General features: G+C 38.7%; 1 long non-coding RNA gene across 3 annotated transcripts in view; it reads left to right on the top strand.

The window, feature by feature from the left end:
- Positions 1-4,118: 4,118 nt before the first annotated feature.
- LOC149469898 (uncharacterized) overlaps positions 4,119-21,771 on the top strand; it is a 37,753-nt gene continuing 20,100 nt past the window's right edge. For 2 of the 3 annotated variants that reach the window (XR_016311488.1, XR_016311489.1), the window contains exons 1-2: positions 4,119-4,474; positions 17,971-18,067. This is a non-coding gene — a long non-coding RNA (uncharacterized LOC149469898). Of the gene's footprint in view, positions 4,475-14,672; positions 14,727-17,970; positions 18,068-21,771 lie in introns of all 3 variants that reach the window. The other variant, XR_016311490.1, reaches the window with a different exon arrangement.

Below are 21,771 nucleotides of genomic sequence, written 5' to 3'. Positions count from 1 at the left end.
CTATGCGTGGTCGGCAAGTGGTTAAGGTTGTTTTTTCATGCATTCTATGCATGAATGTAAAAAACCTTCTGTGTGCAACAGCCCCCCTAAAACTTACCTGAGCCCCATCTCAATCCAGCGATGCGCATAAGAGCCTTGGCTCTCTCGGGTCCCTCCCTCCTCATTGACTGAGACAGCAGTGGTAGCCATTGGCTCCCGCTACTGTCACTAACAGACAGTGAGCAAATTAGAGAAGAGCAGGGGTGGGACTGAGCCATTCTTCATGTGTGAAAGGACACAGAGCAGTGGCTTGAGTGCCCCCATAGCAAGCTGCTTGCTATGGGGGCAGTAAGCAGGAGGGAGGGGCCTTGAGCTCCATCGGGGGACCTGAGAAGAGGAGGATCGGGGCTATACTGTGCAAAATCACTGCACACAGCAGGTAAGTATAGACATGTTTGTTATTTTAAAAAAATGAACCTTTAAAATTACTTTAAGCAAAATGTTTTTGGTAAATCTGTTGTAAAGCTTCTTACTTGGAGCAGGGGCAGACTGACCATTTGGAAACTCGGGCACTGCCCGAGGACCCGGGGTCAGTAAGGGGCTCCCTGAAATGCCCCTGGTACCTTTTTCATAGGCTTTTTTGAGTTTGGGCAAGGACACAGGGGCCCCATGATCCCATATTGCCCGGGGGCCCCATGAGTTGTCAGTCCGCCCCTGACTTGGAGTACCAGCACTTCCTGTTGCAGGCTGACATCACTAAGCTGCGGCTTTTCAATAAGCAGCAGCATTTGAACTGCAGACCTGATAGGCAGCCTGACCGTTAACTGGAGGAGTATATGGAATGTTGAAAACACTGCTACTAAAGCCAGCCATAGATGGATCGAATCTCAGCCAGTTCAGCTGGGCTGCTTAGCTGAGAGGCAGCAGGTTAGTGTCGTCAGTGTGCAATAGGAATTGCTGTTTCTGGTGTAAATTGTAGCATGTTAATATAGTTTTTAAAAATTATCTTAACTCTTTTTAATTCTAATGCTTTTATTTATACAATACATTGCAATCCTGCCATGAGAGTCCTTGTTCAGGCACTTTCTCCCATGGGGTGACAACTGCCTCCCAATTGTACACCCACATTATCACCCTGTAACAAGCACTCCTAAAGGAGACTACCTTCTACCAGACTAACACACAGTCATGATCCACCATTGTTACTGTCTGAAATTGGGTCCAAAGCAATGATGTACAGCCAGTGGTAGAGAGAGTGCATGTAGACATGAAGTGGCTAAAACAGACTGCAGGAGATCAACAATACTGAGATGCAACAAAAAGATCAAAAAAGGTGAAAAGAGTATAATTTTAAAAAGAAAGAAGATGACAGTTTTTTATGATATACAGTGGTTTAGAAAATTATGTATCATCCAATTAGTGTTTAGATCTACTTTATCTATAAATGGCTAAACCACTAGCAAAATTTGTTATGGAACTACCTATCTTTCAGTTGTACAATAGCTGCAATTTCTTCACTGCGTGAAAACTAACTAAAGAATAATTTAAGCTGGCCATGGACAGAAAAAAAAATGCAAGAACTGTCTTTTCTTGAAAGAACCGCACCTGTTATGTATAGGGAAGGGCCAAACGTAACTGGATTTGGTTCACAGGACGTTCTTAAACATAATACAAGTTCAGGTTTAAAATCCAAACCCCACCAAAGTCAATAAAAGCTAAATCTGTAACATCAATTATTTCCATTTTCAAGGTTAATAGGCAAGACATTGGCAAGGAAAGGGCTCGGGGGCAGGGTGCTGCCCTAGGGAACATGTACCAATTAAAAAAATAACACATAAATAAATAAATAATGTGAAAAGCGGTAATTTTATCATTGCTTAACCTCCTTAGTGGTTTTCCCGAGTGTAGCTCGGGGTAAAATTTCAGTACCAAGAGCGGTAACCCCGAGCTACACTCGGGCTTACCATGCGGCGTTGCTCAGGGGGTCCCTGCAGCACTTACCTTGTCCTTCGCTCCCGTGATGTGTCCCCGGCCATCTCCTCCGGCCGATGCCGGCATCCGGCTTCCGTGTTCCAGTCCCTGTGACGTCAGGACGTACGGGCGCCGGAATCGGCGGGAAATATGCAATTTTTAAAAAATGTAATTTTTGCTGTCATTGCTGTTTCATTGCATTTCACATACATTTTGTCCCTACTGCTTTGTCCTGTGCCCTGCCTGCATTTTGAATGTTCTTTCTGCCTGGAAACTTAGAAAAGTCCATGGCGTCCAAAAAGCGTCCCTTTACGTCAAAAGCGGTTTTAGAACACCGATAGTAAATCAGAACCACTTGCAGAATTGAGTAATAATGATTCGTGGGGAAATTCGTCATCAGACACTGAAAACGATTCTGCGACTTTGCTCAGCGATGTGCGAATTTGCCTCTGTATTTCAAATTTCAGTGTTTTTGGTTTGATTATATTATTGAATTAAATTTATTATTATTATTATATTATTATTTTTTATGATTATTTATTAAATTATAATTTATGTTTTCATGTTTCAAGTTTTATCATACCCGGAATGTTTACTAGACTCTTGTTCGTACAGATTTCAGTGAGTTATTCCTAAAAATTACAGCCTACAATAAAAAACTACATATTTCCATGCAAAAAAATGGTACCGCTTTCAGCACAAAAAATCGGAAAGAATCATACCGCCGAGGAGGTTAAAGTGAAACATTAGAAATGTACTATTCCTATTCCTTATAAAAAATACCTGCTTGGAGTTCTCCCTAAACTTTCCTTTGAAGTGGAACATCTCTAGGATATATACAAAGTATTACAGCAAATGGGACATTTTCAAGGAACAAAATGGTATGTAAATTGTTGAACATTCCCCTTCTTTTTGTTAAAACCAGCCTGGAGAACCCCCTAAATACATGCCAGACCCTCATCAAAGAGGATTTGTTTTTTTTTCTGTACTTCTCTTGAAAAAAAATGCAGATCCTCATCATTTTAAGTGAATGATGCCCACCAATCACCGAAAGAACAAAAAACACCACTGGTCACCCACCTGTGAAACTCTTTGCAGATAATGACAGCTCACCGAACTGTCTTGTGAAATTTAAACAAAGAGATGGAGCTGGTGGCTGACATCACTGACCAAATATGCTATGGTCATATTTGGCCTATGACCATGGCCAAATTTGATCAATGATGTCAACCACCATTCCCCCCTTAATTTATATGGCCAGAGATTACCTACCAGCAAATTCATGGGCCAAATAACGTCACTGGTTGCTAGGGACACAGCAGACAAATGCACAAACATGCTGAGCTCATCCCTGGTCATGGAAATCAGTTTAAGCTCCCAAACAAGCAACATTTTGTTTCAATAAAATGACTGTTGACTTTTCCCAGCAGAGACAAACCATTTCATAACTGGCACTATAGTGGTGCAATTTAACTCCTCAGTTGTAACTTTTCACAAGGTTTTCTGATGGATGATGCAGGGCTATGTGTGCGTTTTATTTCAAATAAAAATGTTACACCTATTCCTTTCTAGTTTAGTAAACGGATGTATTTTCCAGTTCACAAGGGTCCAGGGCTGATATTTTACATGGAAGAGAAACATGTTAAAAAAAAAGAACAGTAAACGAGTATTTTTAGTGGTTTACAAAATAAAATATCATTTTCTACAAACTTTGTGTAATTTATAAACTAAATGCAGCCTTCAATTTACTTTCTAAGTTCAGTAGGCATTCCCTTTAGCAGGTTGACACTATATATTCCATTAATATTACATTTATTTGCAGTCAAAGCCTTAACAAATACTTGTACTGTAAATAGCACGATGCTGCTGTGCACATAGGCCTGCATTGCACAGTAAATGCTTATTTATTAACAAACAGGTCAGAATAAAAATTGTAAAGTAGAATTAAATTGAAAGGGTGGTTTATAGGTTTAAATGGTCTGCAAATAACAGCAACATTACTAGATGAAAAAAAAAACTGTTAATAAAACATCAGTATTGATGCACACTCAATCAAAGATGCAGAGCTGATAAGCAGCTTCTGACAAGTGATACTCATAGGATGTGTTGCATGTCTTTAGATGTGTGAAAGTAAGGAGGGGGCAGAAAGTGAGCAGGGAAGGGGGGAGGGCACCAAGGCTTCTCTTTCTTTTAGGAGAATGTCTGACATTTAATTGAGGTAAAATAAATGTTCTTATCTCAAGTCGCAATGGACATTGCCAGTGGCAAAACCAAGGCTTTTCTGCTTGTACATTAACTTCCCTGTCCTCTCTTTGGATATTAACCTGGACAATATGCCTTGAACACATCAAAGGAGATGAGTGATGTTTTATTGCATTTCTCTTGTGGGTAGCTTAACAGAGCTTTCAAGTGTTCTTTGGTATACCGTGCTTTTGCAAGTTATTTTCTGCTGTGGATTTCTGGATGCTGTACCAGCCCCTAGTAAGATGTGACTTGAATTCCAATGAGGACCAGACTTAGAACAGTGAGTATTTTGGACAGAGATTGTTCTCGAGTTTTGTTTTTTTTTTTCTTTTTGATCTTGTTGGGGTTTTTTTATCATTATTTTTTGTATTACTTTTAGATCTGGTACTTGGTGTTGCTTGCACATAAATAAAGAAATAAATGGATGGTCTTTTATCAGTGTGATTGAATTAGAACTGAACTGGCAGTGTGTGAGAGTTTATCTGATTTGGGAGATATATACAAGACTCATCAAGGTGACAAACTGCATCAAGGGATTTAGACCTATCACTGTGTCCAATCCTTCTATCGCCTACTGTTTGAAACAAGGCTTTGAAATATCAGCACAGTAGCTGCAATGATCCCCAGATCCTCACTTCTTAAGAGCTGTCTATGAAACAAATGTGAAGTGGACCATCCCTGGTCTGAACATATATTTACAGTGGATTATTTAAGGAGGGAAGCAGGGGTTAAGTCACAAGGTCTCCTAGTTTCCCTTGGGGTTAACCTGGCTGCCTGTTTGGCACATTCAGGAGAGCTGACAGGTAGCAGGATTTGTCTAAGCAGCCTGCATGAGAGCCAACAAGGAAAGCTGAATGCTGAGGATTAGTTTTGGATTATGTTGTCAGAGAGAAACCTGATGGACAAACTGCAGAGGAATAAAATGCGTTCTGTTTCGGGAGAACTTCGATGTGCATAGCTTTCATTTCTCAAGAAACAGCACAAAAAATCATTAATAATTTCCAAATTCATCTTAGTCAATTCTATTCTCAACACTATTTTTTATTTTCATTTTTTAATTCTGCTTTGCATAGTATGAATATGCTACTATCTTATGTAAATGTTACCTTGTGGCATTTGTGTGGACAGCACTGACATCACATTACATACTTTTGAAAAACTTTCTCCTCACCATCTTTCTCAACAACCAGGATTGTACGTTCTGTAAATATGTCAATTTATGAAAAATTTGATATAAGTATAATATGATTCACACATGTCTCTGGGTCAATTAGAACTGTGCAGTTCTTTACCAGATACGTCTATAAAAATGTTACCCTATTTAATTGGTATAAACTACAACATGTAGAAAGATGAAAAAAAATGTAACAAAGTACTCCACAATAGTTCCAATTATCCTTTTTTTTTCTTTTTTCCTGGTGGCTACTTTGTTAGCATTCCATAAAAATTTGGAAATTTGTACATGGTACACAAAAGTGATTCTCAACACAATGGAAAATCATTGCTATTAATAATTGATTCTTCTTTTTTCCCATAGACAGATATTGATCCAGTCACTGTAGAATTAATTCAGGTTAAAAAATCATGTCAAGATTGATGGAACAGAGATCACAACAATGACAGTCAAATGATTATCTATGGTGGATCTGCTGATGTATCATCTGTCTTAAGCTGACCATACATAAAAAGTTTTTTCATCTGATATGATGAAAATATTACCTTTGTAACTGAACATAACCGGTAACAACATTCAGAAAATAAAAGTTACAACAATCTGAACAATTTTCCTGAAAATCGATCATTGTTTCGATCCTGAGTTCTAGTAAGGTAGCCAACACTATACATAAGTAATTGGGACCCCATAGCTCCACACTCAGATCTTTCACGGGGATAACATCTGCCACTAATGATAAGTTGAGAGGAAATAGTTTGTGTCTCACTGGAAAATCCATTGGCCCTGCCAGTTGTTGCTCATTTTGTGATTGTTTTTGCATACTAATCTAACCTATTTTTGTGTAATATTCTTTGTATCAGACAAAAATTTGCATGTCTATGGCCATTGTTGCTGAGTATCTTATGTCATCTCCCACCACAATATTAAATCACTCTGTATAAGGGCCCATTCACATTAGAAACTGCACATATATTGTGTTTTTTTTCTTGCACTTTTGTATGCATTTGATGCATATTTGTATGTGTATTTACATGCATACATGCAGTTGATGTGTGTTTTTCTATCTGCATTTGTCTTGTTAGGTCACTTCCTTCTTCTTTCTTTCCTTGGATTTCTATGTGCACTGCAATATTGCAGTACATTTGTGTGTTTGCAGTGTGAATAAATGCAGCATGGTGTACTTTTTTCACTGCACTGCACTGCAATGGTGTGAACTATGTCCATAGCATAGCCTGGATTTTGGACTGTCAAAAATACATCCAACTGCATCTGGTGTGAATGTGCCCTTAAAGTGTGACTTATTGTGCTTATTGAATAAAATATATAGATATGGAGATGGATTAGAACAGCTATCAGCCTTTTACTGCTTTCTGTGCCCCTGTTATGGAGATTCACTCTTCTTATTTGTCCTGTTGACCATTTTCATTGAAAGTGAAAGTAAAAGAAAATCCCAAATTTTACGTGGAAATCTTTCACTGGGAACACTAGTTCTGGGGGGGCAAGGGTTTACAATAATTTACAGAGATTTCCTCTCACTTCCTGTTTAGGCTATCAGAGAGGAAGTTAAGGTAAATCTTCCCAATAGGACACAGATGGCAAGAAAAAATCTGACAGGGCTTATAACCCTCCCTTACGCTATTTAACATGGAAAAAAAATGGGCCTATTGTTCTAATTGAAGGAAATTATAGTTGTATTAGTCAACTATTGTAACAACACAATTGCTTGTCCTGAAAATGTAACTGTTATTGCACAAAAATAATGTATTACGGACTGTGCTCAACTGTGTTTTTGCATAAACGTTAATTGCAAAAACTACGTACTTGGATGTACAGAATTAAGTCTAGTAGGCAAAGAAAATATATTTGATGTTGATCAGTAATGTATGCCACAGTGGGTCAGGGACACATTTTTAAAACCAGGCACTTTTTTTGGAAATTAGACATAGTTGGTATCTATAGTAGACCTTAGTGATTAATCTGATCACAGTGTTGAGAACATAATATGGAGATCTGTTCAGTTTATGCATATTCTTAGCTTAAGTAAGATTATGAGCATTTATTGTTATTAAAGGTACTTATATAACGCCGTCAATTTACGCCGCATATATATATATATATATATATATATGTATATATGTATATATTTATTTATTTATTACAGGTACTTGTATAGCGCCTTCAATTTACACAGCGTTTTACAAATATATTGTACATTCACAAACCCTCAAGGGGCATACAATCTAAGGTGTATATATACATATATATATATATATATATATATATATATATATATATAGTATATATTTATTCTCGATTTACGTCAGTCCCTGACCCTCAAGGAGTGTACAATCTAAGGTCCCTAATTCACATTCACACATACACATAGTAGGGCCAATTTAGATAGGAGCCGATTAACCTACCAGCATGTCTTTGGAGTGTTGCAGAAAACCAGAGTACCTGGAGGAAACCCATGCAGGCACAGGGAGAGCATGTAAACTCCAGGCAGGTGCTGTGGCTGGGATTTGAAGCAACGACCCTAGTGGTGCCAGGTGGAAGTGCTAACCATTTGGTCACAGAGCACCCAAAGTCATCCTACTTCATGTTCCACTTGGTGCAAGTGGCAAATGGGGTAATCTGACTGTCTCAACCACACTGATACTAGAGTTTAATGAGACCTAGATGTAAACTCACAGAACTCCACCCAGCTTGAAACAAATGGAGCATGGAGGAGAAAGAATACTGGTCCTCTTTGAGTACTTATGCAAATGAGCTACCAATTACAATCCAACTGTAGTCATAAACATTGGCTAACATTGTATGAAAATGATTAAAAATCTAAATTGATGTAACCCGATTAAAGCTGACTGCATCAATTACAATATATTTTTCAAACTCACTCTATGTTATGTTCTTAATTGTAAGATATTTTCATTTTTGTGCATAAGTCATATTTAAACTAAAAAAAGATATTACAAACAAATAGGTAGATGACTTTGTGCCGTTCACATGTAAGCAGATCTTGACCACATAGAGGCTGGATAATTTATTGTCCCATAATACAGATTTGCAATAATACATACAGTAAGTATTTTCACCAACATAAACAGAAAATGTCAAATTTTACAACTTATATATTAGATACCAGCCTCCTTTATACTTCTGCATAGTAGAGTCTGGGATGGTCAGCAGTTTGAGTTAAATATGTGCAACAAGAGTATTGAGCTGTCATTGTCCAATTAGCAGATTGGATCAGCCTGGTGACCAGACTATGGTGTCCGTTTATGACACAGAGAATAGCTGCAATTCAGAGGATCACAGCTATTCTCTGGTTATTCACAGTTTATGACACCCAGGAGAACATGTTCAGCCCTTCTCTGGAGATCTGTGTTCTCCCTCCAGATTCTCCAGCCCAGAGCTGGAGAATTGGAGGGACCGCAAACTAAGCAGCGATAATTTACCTCTGCTTAGTAAACTGATCTTTTACTGTAATCTCGCGAGATTATAGTAAAATCAGCCGTTTTCCAGCGTTTGTAGACCATTCTCCCTTCGTTTGGAGAACTGATCTACATATGCTTCATAAACAGCATTCACAGGAGAACTGTGTTCTCCGAGAATGCCGGAGAACTGAGCAGTGATCTATTACTGCTGGTTCATAAACGGACACCTATATTGCTTAACTGCAATAGAGAAAAGTATGGTCACTGACTAACGCTGGCCATATACTATACCATTTTCTTATACAATTTCCTTTAGCTGTATTTCAACTATGTAGTGCAGGGGCCTGCTTGATTGCATACAAATTGAAAGTGATTAGATTTGACCTCATATTATATGGTTTTAGAAAATCTAAAGGAAATTGTACAAGAAAATTGTATAATGTATTGACAGACTAATCTATACTATCTGGCCCAGGCACCAAGAGTAGCTGAAGACAATTGCTAAATTATGACAGGTAGGATAGTCCACTTATATGTATTTAAACTCACACCTAGTGAGCTGTTTGGTGATAATTAATCTGTACATTTCCTGCAATTTGCACTCTATGGCCAAGGCTGGAGGAACTGAGGGTAAGTACACATGTCATAAGAGATATGTGGGGGGCTGTCATTGCTGAGCTCATTCTGAAAACCCTGATGGCCTGAATGAATTGTGAATTAGTCTTTCTGATTCACAAATCCTGAAAAAGCACGTAGCAAATGTGTGCCAGAATTCTGTATTTTGTATCTATTCCACCTTAGCAGCTAACTAATTATTGAAGCTAAAACATTAGTATGACAGCCAGGTATTTTTAAAAAGAGCGTTTTTTATGTTTTCCTTTAAATTTCGCATTCACCATGCTGTTGTGCATTCAAAATGAATGGCACCCCAACATAAATACAGAATGCCCTTGCACTACAGCACACCACAAGGCACAATGTGTGGTGCAGTGCAGTAAAAAAAAAAGAAGAGATTTCAGGTGTGAAAGGGTCCTTAAACAATCTTATTAACAGGATTAAGCCAGCATGTTCTTAGCCAAGAAGGTTTCCTAGAGAACCAAAGAGAGTGAGATTTTAGCTCGTCTACAGCATCCCAGTCCAAACTATTTACATGTTTCCATTACAGGTGGGATGTCTGATTTCTCTTTTATTAAAAAATATCTGACTACCTTTGCAGAGCAATTCAAGTAAATGCACACTAAAATATTTGCAGTCACACAAATGAAATATATTAGGCTAGAATGATTTACTAAGATTGTACGTTATAAATTATCTTCTCTCCTTTCACTTATCACATTCATGTGCTCCCTTATAGTATAAATCAGCAACCAGGGTTTTCTGAACTATCTGATGATCTCAGCATTTGAAATAATTTATATGTCACATTTACGCCAAAAATAAATAAATATAATGTCAGTAAAATGGGAAGTTGGGAAGGAAAGCAAAACCTTAAGTGCACCAAGCTGTAGTCTGAAATAATATATATTCATTAAGCATGACAATTAAAGTAGATTGCTATAAATTTCAAACACTATAATAAATCTGCTGAATGTAATGGATAAAATTGAATCAAAATATAATAGTAAAAATGCTCTTAGAAATGGGCAGGGATAGAATTCCTCAGTTAATGCAGATCATCTTTCCTGTCTGTGTTCTTGAAATTATAGTATAATGTACATTTAAGGGAACTGGCAAAATCAGATTGTCCTATAATACTTTTACACCACATGCTCCATGTCATTGCATGCATTCAAATCCTCTGCAACAAGAGCTTGCTGAATTATAGTGTTTGCAGAAGCATTCCATAACACATCTGGCACCTAATTCACTGCCACAACCCAACACTATCAGGCCTGTCATTCTACAGTGTAACAACCAAAATAAAAAACAGAAAGGGTAGTAACGTATAGCATCCAATCAGAATTCACCTTACTTAATGCTTGAATAGCATTGGCTGGATTATGATGGATTGCTATTGGTACCGTTCTTTGCCCTTGCACCTTGCACTATTTCATTAGACAAGGTAAACTTTGTAGTAAACACATTTTACTGCAGCCTGGGCAGTTTGATGAAATTTTAAATATATATTTTCTATATGAAAAAGATGCAGAGTGGGAAGAAGTGGAAAGGAAGAAAAGGATTGCCGAGCCTGGAGAGGAGTAATACAATGCTTTATAGACCTTATTTAAATATATACTGTATATAGGTCCAAAATGATTAGTGAGTTTTCATCTAGATGGGTTATACAATGGAGGTAGCAGTGGACTAACTGTACCTTGGGCTCTGGTGTGTTTTCTGTTCATGGGTTTGGTTTAACCACTTGCCTATCCAGAGGATCCAACCCCCTTCCTGACCAGGCCATTTTTTGCATTACTGCTCTGTTATTTTAACTGACAATTGTGCGGTCATGCAACGCTGCACCCAAATAAAATTTATGTCCTTTTTTCCCCACAAATAAAGCTTTCTTTCAGTGGTATTTGATCACCTGTGCATTTTTATTTTTTGCGCTATAAGCAAAAAAAGACCGACAATTTTGAGAAAAAAACAATATTTTGGACTTTATGCTATTAATCTCCCTGGCGGTATTCCCGAGTGTAGCTCGGGGTAAAGTTTCAGTACCAAAAGCGATAACCCTGAGCTACACTCGGGAATACCATGCAGCGTTGCTCAGGGATTCCCTGCAGCACTTACCTTGTCCTTCACTCCCGCAATGTGTCCCCTGCAGCGTCCCTGGCCATCTCCTCCGGCCGATGCCGGCATCCGTCTTCCATGTTCCGGTCCCTGCGAGCGTCAGGACGTACAGGACGTGCGGGGGCCAGAACCGACGGTAAATTTTACAATTTTAAAAACTGACATTCACTAATACACTAAAATCACATAGTAAAACATTACTGTATCAAAGCATTTCACATACATTTTGTCCCGAGTGCTTTGTCCTGTGCCCTGCCTTCATTTTTACTGTTCTTTCTGCCTGGAAACTGAGAAATGTCCATGGTGTCCAAAAAGCGTCCCTTTAGGTCAAAAGTGGTTTTAGACCGGCTAGAATACAGCGATAGTAAATTAGAACCACTTGCAGAATTGAGTGATAATGATTCGTGGGGAAATTCGTCATCAGACACTGAAAACGATTCTGCGACTGAGCTCAGTGATGTGCGAACTTGGCGCTATATTTCAAATTTCAGTGTTTTTGGTTTGATTATATTATTAAATTAAATGTATTATTATAATAATATTTTTATGATTATTTATTATATTATAATTTATGATTTCGTGTTTCAAGTTTTAACATACCCGGGATGTTTACTAGACTCTTGTTCAGACAGATTTCAGTGAGTTATTCTTAAAAATTACAGGCCTACAATAAAAAAATGACATATTTCCATGAAAAAAATGTACCGCTTTCAGCACAGAAATATGGACATAATCATACCACTAGGGAGGTTAAAAATGTCCAGTAAAAAAATTTAAAAAATCTAATTTCGTCATAAATTTAGGCCAAAATTTATTCTGCTACATGTCTTTGCTTAAAAAAAATCACAATATGTGTAAATTAATTGGTTTTACATGAAAGTTATAGCGTTTACAAATGGCGGTATAGATACTGGGATTTTTTTTCCTACTAGTAATGGCGGCGATCAGCAATTTTTAGCGGGACTGCAGCGGGCATTCTGACACTGGAGGAACTAACTTGGTGTCACTGACATCCCCAGTGACACCTATACAATGATCTAAAAAACAGCACTTACACTGTACTAATGACACTGGGAAGCTAAGGGATAATGTGAGGGGCGACCACAGTGTTAACAGTGTGTAGGGGGCGTGTGCTTCACTGTAAGCACATTGCTCGGAATGGCTGTGCTGTGCACAGCCATCCCAAGCAGTGTGCCTGAGCTGACAGGGAAGAAGACTGTTTGTAAACAAAACAGTCTTCCTCCCTGTCAGTGATTGTCAGTGATCACCGGTCACCGTCAGGTAATCACCGGCCTGGACCCGGTGATTGACATCCGTGGCCGTGAATGGCGGCGCGGATAGGGCCCCCTATGAAAATCACATGTATATACATGATTTTGCGCACCTGTGCCACAGTGTAGCAGTATGTCTACTATACGGCGACGGGGAAAGCAGTTAATGGAATCATACATAATGGTCAGTGTACACACATTTGTATTTTGCTTTTGCCATTGCTGGTCTAAAGTCTAGCACACTGAGATTGAGTTACTATGAATAGTACCAAAATGAAGAACCTTTGTTGGCATCTCCATGGATCCCCTGCAGTCTGGGGACCAGAAAAATTGCTTGTTCTACCCTATATTATAACCCCCCACTAAGTGGAGATATTAGACAATTTGTGGAATAAGAAAGCACAGACACTTAAGATTTTCATGATTATTGGGGCTTTCCCTGGCACTGAGTATAATATATTATAGAACTGTTTATGGATGTACAGACTAGAAGTTTTAGTTTATATTTGAGATTACTTTTTTTTTTAACCACTTGCCCTCCAGAGGATTTGCCTCCCTTCCTGACCAGGCCATTTTTTGTAATACGGCGCTGCGTTACTTTAACTGACAATTGCACGGTCATGCAACGCTGCACCCAAATTAAATTTATGTACTTTTTTCCCACAAATAGAGCTTTCATTTGGTGATACTGTATCGCCTGTGCATTTTGAATTTTTTGCGCTATAAACAAAAAAAGACCATCAATTTCAAGAAAAAAACTGTATTTTTGAGTTTTTGCTATTAAACATGTCCAGTAAAAAAATTTAGAAAATCTAATTTCGTCATAAATTTAGGCCAAAATGTATTCTGCTACATTTCTTTGCTAAACAAAATCCCAATACGTGTAAATCAATTGGTTTACATGAAATTTATAGCGTTTACTAATGGCAGTATATACAGTATACTGGATTTTTTTTTTTTACTAGTATTGGCGACAATCAGCAATTTATAGTGGAACTGTGGCGGCCATTCTGGCATTTAGGGGAACTGACTTGGGGTCACTGACATCCACAGTGACACCAAAACTGTGATCACTGCTAATAAAAAGCACTGACACTGTACTAATTGTACTGGGCAAGAATGGGTTAACTTTTGGGTGATCAGAGGGTTAACTGTGTGCTGTGTGCTGCTTTACAATGTGGCTGTGTGCTGTGTTTCACTGTAAGCACACTGCTTTGTTTAGCTTTGCTATGCAGAACTATACAAAGCAGTGTGCTGAAGCTGGAGCTGTGTTGTATATACACAGGTCTCTCCCCCGTTGAAGATACTCAGCGATCACCGGGTGCCGGTGAGAAATCACCAGCCGGGACCTTGTGATTGAAAGCCATGATGGTGCCGGTAGGGCCCCCTACCCGGACCTGCAAATTCACGTATATATGCGTGATTTTGTGCACCCGTGCCGTCCCGTAGCAGTATTTCTGCTATAGGGCAGTGTGGAATGCGGTTAATATATTATATGGGTTTACAAATGTATCAACTTCACTGTGATAAGATATTTAATTAATTTTTATATTTATAGATAAAGCAACTAATAAGCTGTTTTTTGGGGGGTTTTTGTTGTTGTTTTTTACATTATGGGAGATCTAGTTTTGAAATAAAAGAGCATTGGTTACATTTCCCAGAACACACTTTTAGTAGAGCAAGGAAACATCTAATAATGTTTTTTATTGTTGTATGTGCTTTCATGTTCCGGTGATAACCTTCATGTGAAAGCAAAAATCCTGCTTTTTTTTAAATTTCCCTATTCAGTATATAAAGTGAACACATCGTATTTCCTAAACTCTTTCCACTTTCAATTTGCAAAGTGAATTTTCTCTTCTCTTTTAGGAAATGAATGCCATTGCTTCAATATTCTTATGGACAAGGAAGACAATAGAAGAAGTAATCCTAGTACAGGGGTGCTGCTTTGGGTTGTCTGTTTACAAGCTTCAGTGATAGAAGTCGGGTCCTATATATTAGTCATAGCAACAGTTGCATTTTTTAAAAATCACATTCTCCTTGTCATCCATGTAGTATACAGATTGCAAAAGATTGACAATTTTAATTTGAAGAGCAATTTACAAATATGTGCCCCCTGTAATACCTTCTATTGATTGGAGTGCACATCACCTGCCATCTGTTCTTCACTGTTTACAGGATAGTTCATTTGCTGTAAAGGTTGAGCAATACCTTCAAGTGTTCCTTGCAATAACCAGGCACCTAATAGGAAAATAGGATTTATTTTTTTTTTGCATATACTGCACATCAAGTTTAATCAGAATGTGAATCATTCAAGTAATCCAATGATTTCTCCAAATGGTTTAAGAAGTAGCAGTTCATGAATCATTTCTCACTGATAAAAGATTTACCAATAAATGTGTAATTGAAAAGAGATATAGAAGCAAGCTTGTGCAACCTAGATTGAACAATTTGCCAAAGCTGGTTAAAGCAACTAGTTGACTATATTGATTTTACCACCGTTAGCTTATAATTATCTTCCTTTTGCTCCCTCTACTTGAACAAACCATAGCAAGCATTCAATGGTTCCTATGTAACTATCCTTATTTTTCAGTTCTGAGGGATGAGGAAGCCATACCTATGGCATGTCTCTAATTTCTCCCCTCTGCAGAATGCATTAGGAGCCATGCTCCAGCGCCAACTACAGTTTGAAGCAAACAATTGACTAGTGTGCTGGCTTGAGGACTCCCAGTGTGCTCAAAATGGGAACGAAAGTCTAAAATATTTACAAATATAATAATTATCCATAAATATAACTATGGATACTATAGCTTGCTTAAAGTGAAGTTCCGTCCCCCACCCCCCCTAGAAAAAAAATACTGTAGCTGCTGACTTTTAATATTAAGGTAATCACCTGTCCAAGGATCCAGCGGTGTCCTCACCCTGAGACGATTCTTTAATAGGCTGTTGGGTGCTGGCGCCACCATCTTGACTAAGGGAAATCGGCAGTGAAACCTTGGGGCTTCACAGCTGGTTTACTACTGCACATGCGCAAAACGCATTGCACTTTGTGAATGGGCCGTAGTCCGCTGGGACTTGTTAAGGGTTCCAGAGGGCTGTGGGGGAGGCCAAACTTCCAGATCAGTTTGCTGTGGTGAACTGATCCAGAGGTGGGAGTGGGTACCTGCCAAAACAAGGTACCCACTCCCCCCCAAAAGGTGCCAAATGTGGCAGCGGAGAGGGGGAGAAGACAGATAAGTGGATATCTGGATTTTCTGGATTTCTGGTTTCTGGATAATGTCATGAGCTACAACTATCAGAAATATGTGTAAGTTTCACAGTTTTCAATTATCGCAGGATGTAGCAAGAACTAATATATTCTACTTGTTAAAAAACAAAAAGAAGAAAAAAAAAGCAAAAATTATTAGTAATTAGTGGCAGACAATTATCACTGTAGCAGAGCCCTTTGAGAAAAGTGAGTGAGAAACAACAGGTAAATTAAACAGTAAAACGTATAAATAAACCAAACACAAATGGTGAAGAAGAATAGGTGTCCACTTTCACCAAGGTGGTTGTGTGTGGGTCCTAATGGCAAGGCTAAGCCTTATCAGTTTCTAGATGTGACCTTCTACTTTCCCTAGGATAAATTGAAAATGCTCCATGTGAACTCATTCACATCATTTATACACAGGAAACCCAAATCAGGCTAAGCAGGCTTAAAACCAGCTTGTAAGGGTCTTGCTAAGTTAATGTTATCATTACAGTGTTGACACATGGCATGCTGTAGCTTTCATTTCCAAACTGTTACTAGTAATCTTTTAAGCCTATATCAGGTCAACATTTTATCAAGTTAATCTACCATGAAGATTAATTAGGCCAGTTAGCATACGGAGACACTGATAAGTCTAACTGCTAGTCTTATGGCATCTACATTTCTCTTCTTATTTAGGATTTATTTTATTTACAGTTTACTATATGTTCTATGTTCATATTCATTGACTAAATATTAAAGTGGTTGTAAACTTCAGACATGAGTTATGAAGAAATCATATCCCTCTATAGTATGCACCTGTCTAAATCCAGGACACTACCTCATTCATCTGCTTATCTATATGAATCAGTTCTGACAAGTGACACTAAGAGAAATAAGACAACAGAGGAGCAATCTCCAGCACACAGCCTGTGGTTGACAGCCTCAGCTCTGTTCCTGTGTGCTGTGTGAAGACAGGGTGTGTCCCTTCTCTCCAATCTGTTCTCAGCTCTCCTCACTGAGCTCTTCAGAGGGTAATTTTAGCTCCCTGCCCCCTGCTTTCAGAAAGCCCAGACAAGCTGTATACATTCTGCACTTTGAACAGATGTAGAGAAGAGAAAACTGCACATCAACAGGTACAGGTATGTAGGAGGATATGGTTCATATCTGTGTATCAGCTGAACATAGTCACTTCACTAGGCATAGGTAAGGGTTTACCAGTTTAAAGAGAACCTGTATGATAAAAACAGAAATATCCATACCTGACTTGGTTCTTAAATTGTAGATCTGATCTCTGGTACTTTCATCCTGACCCTGGCTTTAATACCTGGTCAGTCATTGACCTGAAGCAAGATGTAGGTTTAGACTTTTCAGACTTTACTAGCTACCTGATTCTTCCAGGACAAGGCCTCTGTAAGCATGGAAGCTGAGATCAGGATGGGTGCCTTAAAGCACCTTTGAAAATATGGCAGAAAACTGCATGCGTTTTCAAAATCTGCCATATATATTTAATTTAGTCCACATTAAAATGAGCAAAACAGGTGAATTTGCTGCTTACAAGTGGACCTGAAATCAAAAATCAATACTTGTTGTCCGATAGGGAACATCAAAAAAGGCTATAACCTGAAAAATCTGCCATTTGACTTTATTTCATGCTGAGAAATCACAGTATACCTCATTACTTGGGAGTTCTGTTTTTCTGCGGTTTTTTTGCGTCAAAGCTGTAAGACAATCTAAGGTGTTGCTGCTTCTGACTGTTAGGCTCTTGAATTTTGAAGTTACATTTTGTTGACATAATTAATGTGCTGCTAACTGTTCACATTACTGGAGAGGAGGCTGCACCTGTGGACCTGTAGTGCAAGCATATTCCTGCTTCTGATGCATTCATTTTATGGTGGTTCTGTGCTTGTTAATGCTTCTTGAATATTCTCTCACCAGACATCAGGTCTTCCATCAACGTGGGGAGAGCTCTGACATGAAAGTAACAGAAAGTAAAAACCTGCTTCTCTACCAAGATGACTGCCTTCACAAAGAGGTACAATACAGAAAAATGCATGGCAAAGGAGCCTAAAGAAAATACTGGTGCCCAATGCTTACCTTTTTTGGGCACAGCTTCCACAATTGAGGTCCTTTTTAACACATTCACAACCTAAATGTGTTTATTATTGTTCCCCAGCATGATACCTTATTTAGGAGACACATTAGTAAACATCTGCTCTTTGAGATCCAGCAATTGAGGTGGATGGCTCTCAATCCCAGCTGACCATGACAATTTAGGCCAGATTCCTGGGGCACTTAGAATCTGGTGCAGCTGTGCATGGTAGCCAATCAGCGTCTAACTTCAGCTTGTTCAATTAAGTTTTGGCAATAAAACCTGAAGCTGATTAGTTTATATGAAGAGATGCACCAAATTTTGCACTCTTCAGTTTTAAAAAATAACCCCCATTAAGACAAACTAAATTATCCATTCAGATGGTGCATAATTCATTTCTTTTGTAGAAGAATATAGTTTAATCACTTGCAAACCACGCTATAGCAGAATGACGGCTACAGCACGGTTGTCCAGTTCTGGTAGGATGTCATATGATCTCCTCCCAGAAAGCGCCCACCGGCGCACCCCCGAGGGCGCGTATCTGGTAATGTGGTAAAAGACCAATCACAGCAGCCTTTTACCATGTGATCAGCAGTGTCCAATGACACAGTAGATCACCGGTAAATGCAGTTGCCGGTTATTGGCTGCATTTTCCTCCCGCTGTCACAGCATGAGGAAAGTACTGCCAATAACTGGCAATTGTCAGAGGATGAACCGGCACCAATCATCAGGGCACTGATGATCAGTGCCCCAATGATCAGTGCCCAGCAGTGCCAACCACCAGTGCTGCCCACCTGTGCTCAGCAGTGCTGCCCACAAGTGCCCAGCAGTGCCACCCACCTGTGCCCATCAGTGCCCAGCAGTGCCAACTGTGCCCATCAGTGCCTAGTAGTGCCATCCACCTGTGCCCAGCAGTGCCGCCCACCAGTGCCCAGCAGTGCCACTCATCAGTGCTGCCCAGCAATGCCACCCATCAATGCCCAGCAGTGCCGCCAGTCAGTGCCCAGCAGTGCTGTCAGTCTGTGCCACCCATCAGTGCCCATCAATGCTGCTATCAGTGCCACCTATCAGTGCCCATCATTGTTGCATATCAGTGCTGCCTATCCGTGCCCATCAGTGCTGCCTATCCGTGCCACCTCATCAGTGCCGCCTATCAGTGCCCATCAGTGCTGCCTATCAGTGTAGCCTCATCAACGCACATCAATGAAGGAGAAAAATTACCTGTTTGCAAAATGTTATAATAGAAACAAAGAAAAACTTTTTTTTTGCATTTTTTTGTTTATAGAGCAAAAAATAAAACACCCTAGCGGCTAGTAAGTACCACAAAAAGAAAGCACTATTTGTGTGAAAAAAAATATAAAAATTTCATATGGGTACATTGTTGCATGACCGCGCAATTGTCATTCAAAGTGCGACAGCTCTGAAAGCTGAAAATTGGCCTAGGCATAAGGGGGTATAAGTGCCCGGTAGGCAAGTGGTTAATAGTGAACAGAATTGGTCAGGTTAAAAAAGTCCAATAAAAGTAAGGGAAGAGGAAGCTAGATAAACCAATAAATCAAGTGCACATTTTAATAGGGTGTTCATCATTGCAATATAAATGTCCTTTTTGCCAGACTTCATCACACTAAGTGCAGCAGCCGACAATAAATTTTGCATGTGTTTACCTTAGACGTGTATAAAATTTTACAGTTGATCTGCAGCATAAGGTATGTTTAGTAAATACTGGGGGCAATGAACTTATAAAATATGATAGTGAAAAGCTGCAAACTTATGTCGAAGAGTTTCATATGGTGAACTCCCTGCTGACGCAAACAGATTCCTGGGAACAGGACAACAAACACAATTTTACGTAAAAAGCTTTATATCCAAAATGTAACCATATAAAGTGTACCTAAATCCTAAATCCCCTATTGGGGGAAATGTACTAAAACTGGAGCACTCAGAATCTGGTGCAGCTGTGCATAGTAGCCAATCAGCTTCTAACTGCAGCTTGTTCAATTAAGCTTTGGCAATAGATCTTGGAAGCTGATTGGTTTCCATGCAGAACTGCATCAGATTTTGCACGCTCCAGTTTAAGTAAATCAACCCCATTGTTTTTGGCTTTGTTTTGAGTTTGTGGGTTAGATCTATTGGGTTTCTATTTGTCATTATTTCAATTGGGAAGGTTAGTTCTATTGGTCCTGGAGACCATTGTCTCCAGGACAGAAATCCAAAATTTTACAACTGTCACTGCAACAGGAAGAGGGTAAATCTTCCAACGGTGTAACCTGTTCCATTGACAACTCTCTAAGAGGGAATTTATTTTCTGGAGCAGGAATTAAGGAAAATATCCCAATAGGAGAACAAAATAAATTTGTACTCAAATAAATTATTGGTAAATGCCAAGACCAGGACCAAGTAGCATCTTTGTCATCCAATAATTGTGATGCTTTTTCATGGACTGTTTGGGTTACAAAGTTGTAAGGTGTGGTGCTATACTCCAAGCACATACACATGCTACCTAGGCTTTTGCCAATACAGTGTATATTAAAATAAGTACAGTATATGTCCTCTAGCATTGGATTGCATTTGCATCATGTTTGCTTTTGGTTTATATCTGGGCAAGCTTATATTTGGTCACTTTCCAAGTAGTTAATGCATGTTCTGATCACAGTTTTTTAATGTTTAATTTATGTTTAATAACTGTCCCACATTTAACTTTTGACAGTGTACATTATTAGCACTGATTACTGTATTAGTGTCACGATTGATGTCAGTGTCAAATAGTCAGTTAGTGTACCTCCCAGCCAGCATCAGCTAGTGCCAAATTGCCTGCCACACTATCACAGTCCCACTATAAGATGCTGATAACTGCCATTACCAGTATGACATCATAAATGCATAAATTCCAGTATATACTGTAAACCATCGTTTGTGGACACTAGAACTTTTGCACAACCCAATTAATATACATTTATTGTATTTTTTTTCAGAAATTAGATTGTGAAGAAATTAGATTTTTTTATTTGATATGTGTTAAAATTACCTGTCTTTTTTCATTTATATAATACAGAAATTAAAAAAAAAACAGCGATCAAATACCACCAAAAGAAAGCTCTATATGTGTGAAAAAAATTATATACAGGATTTCATTTGCATACAGTGTTGTATGACCGTTCAATTGCCAGTTCAATTAGTAAAGTGCTGAATAGCAAACAAAAGCCCTTGTCACGAAGGGATAAAACCTTCCGAAGGTCAAGTAGTTAAAAAAAATAAATTCACTTATATGTGACTGGATGTTATTCAAACTTACCTTACTTCACACATCAGTAAATCAGCCCCAGAAAGTCATTGTGAAGATATTCACTCAGAGAATTCTCTAAAGCCACAAATAACAATATGGGAAGGGAAAGACATAAGCAATGTTCTATATCATAAGAAAAAGAGAGGAAGGCGCCTCTAAGTGCAGTATTGACAATTTATTCAGTAAACAATGGAAAATTTGCACTTACAAGATAAACGGTTAAAAAGACTCATCGTGTGGTAATTAAATTAGATCCAGGTGGGACGTCCAGCAGCAGATTATGCCTATAGGATCAGGAAGTAGAGACCAGGATGTGCCTGTGCATCAAAAATGAAGCTTTGCGAGCAGTCAGATGTAGCAGGTG

Source organism: Staurois parvus, unplaced genomic scaffold (genome assembly GCF_062004578.1).
Source record: "Staurois parvus isolate SC_StPar_1 unplaced genomic scaffold, SC_StPar_1.0 ptg000058l, whole genome shotgun sequence".
In the NCBI taxonomy this organism is placed as follows: Eukaryota; Metazoa; Chordata; class Amphibia; order Anura; family Ranidae; genus Staurois; species Staurois parvus.
The sequence above is the reverse complement of the archived record's forward strand: the minus strand, read 5'-3'. Positions and strand labels throughout refer to the sequence as shown.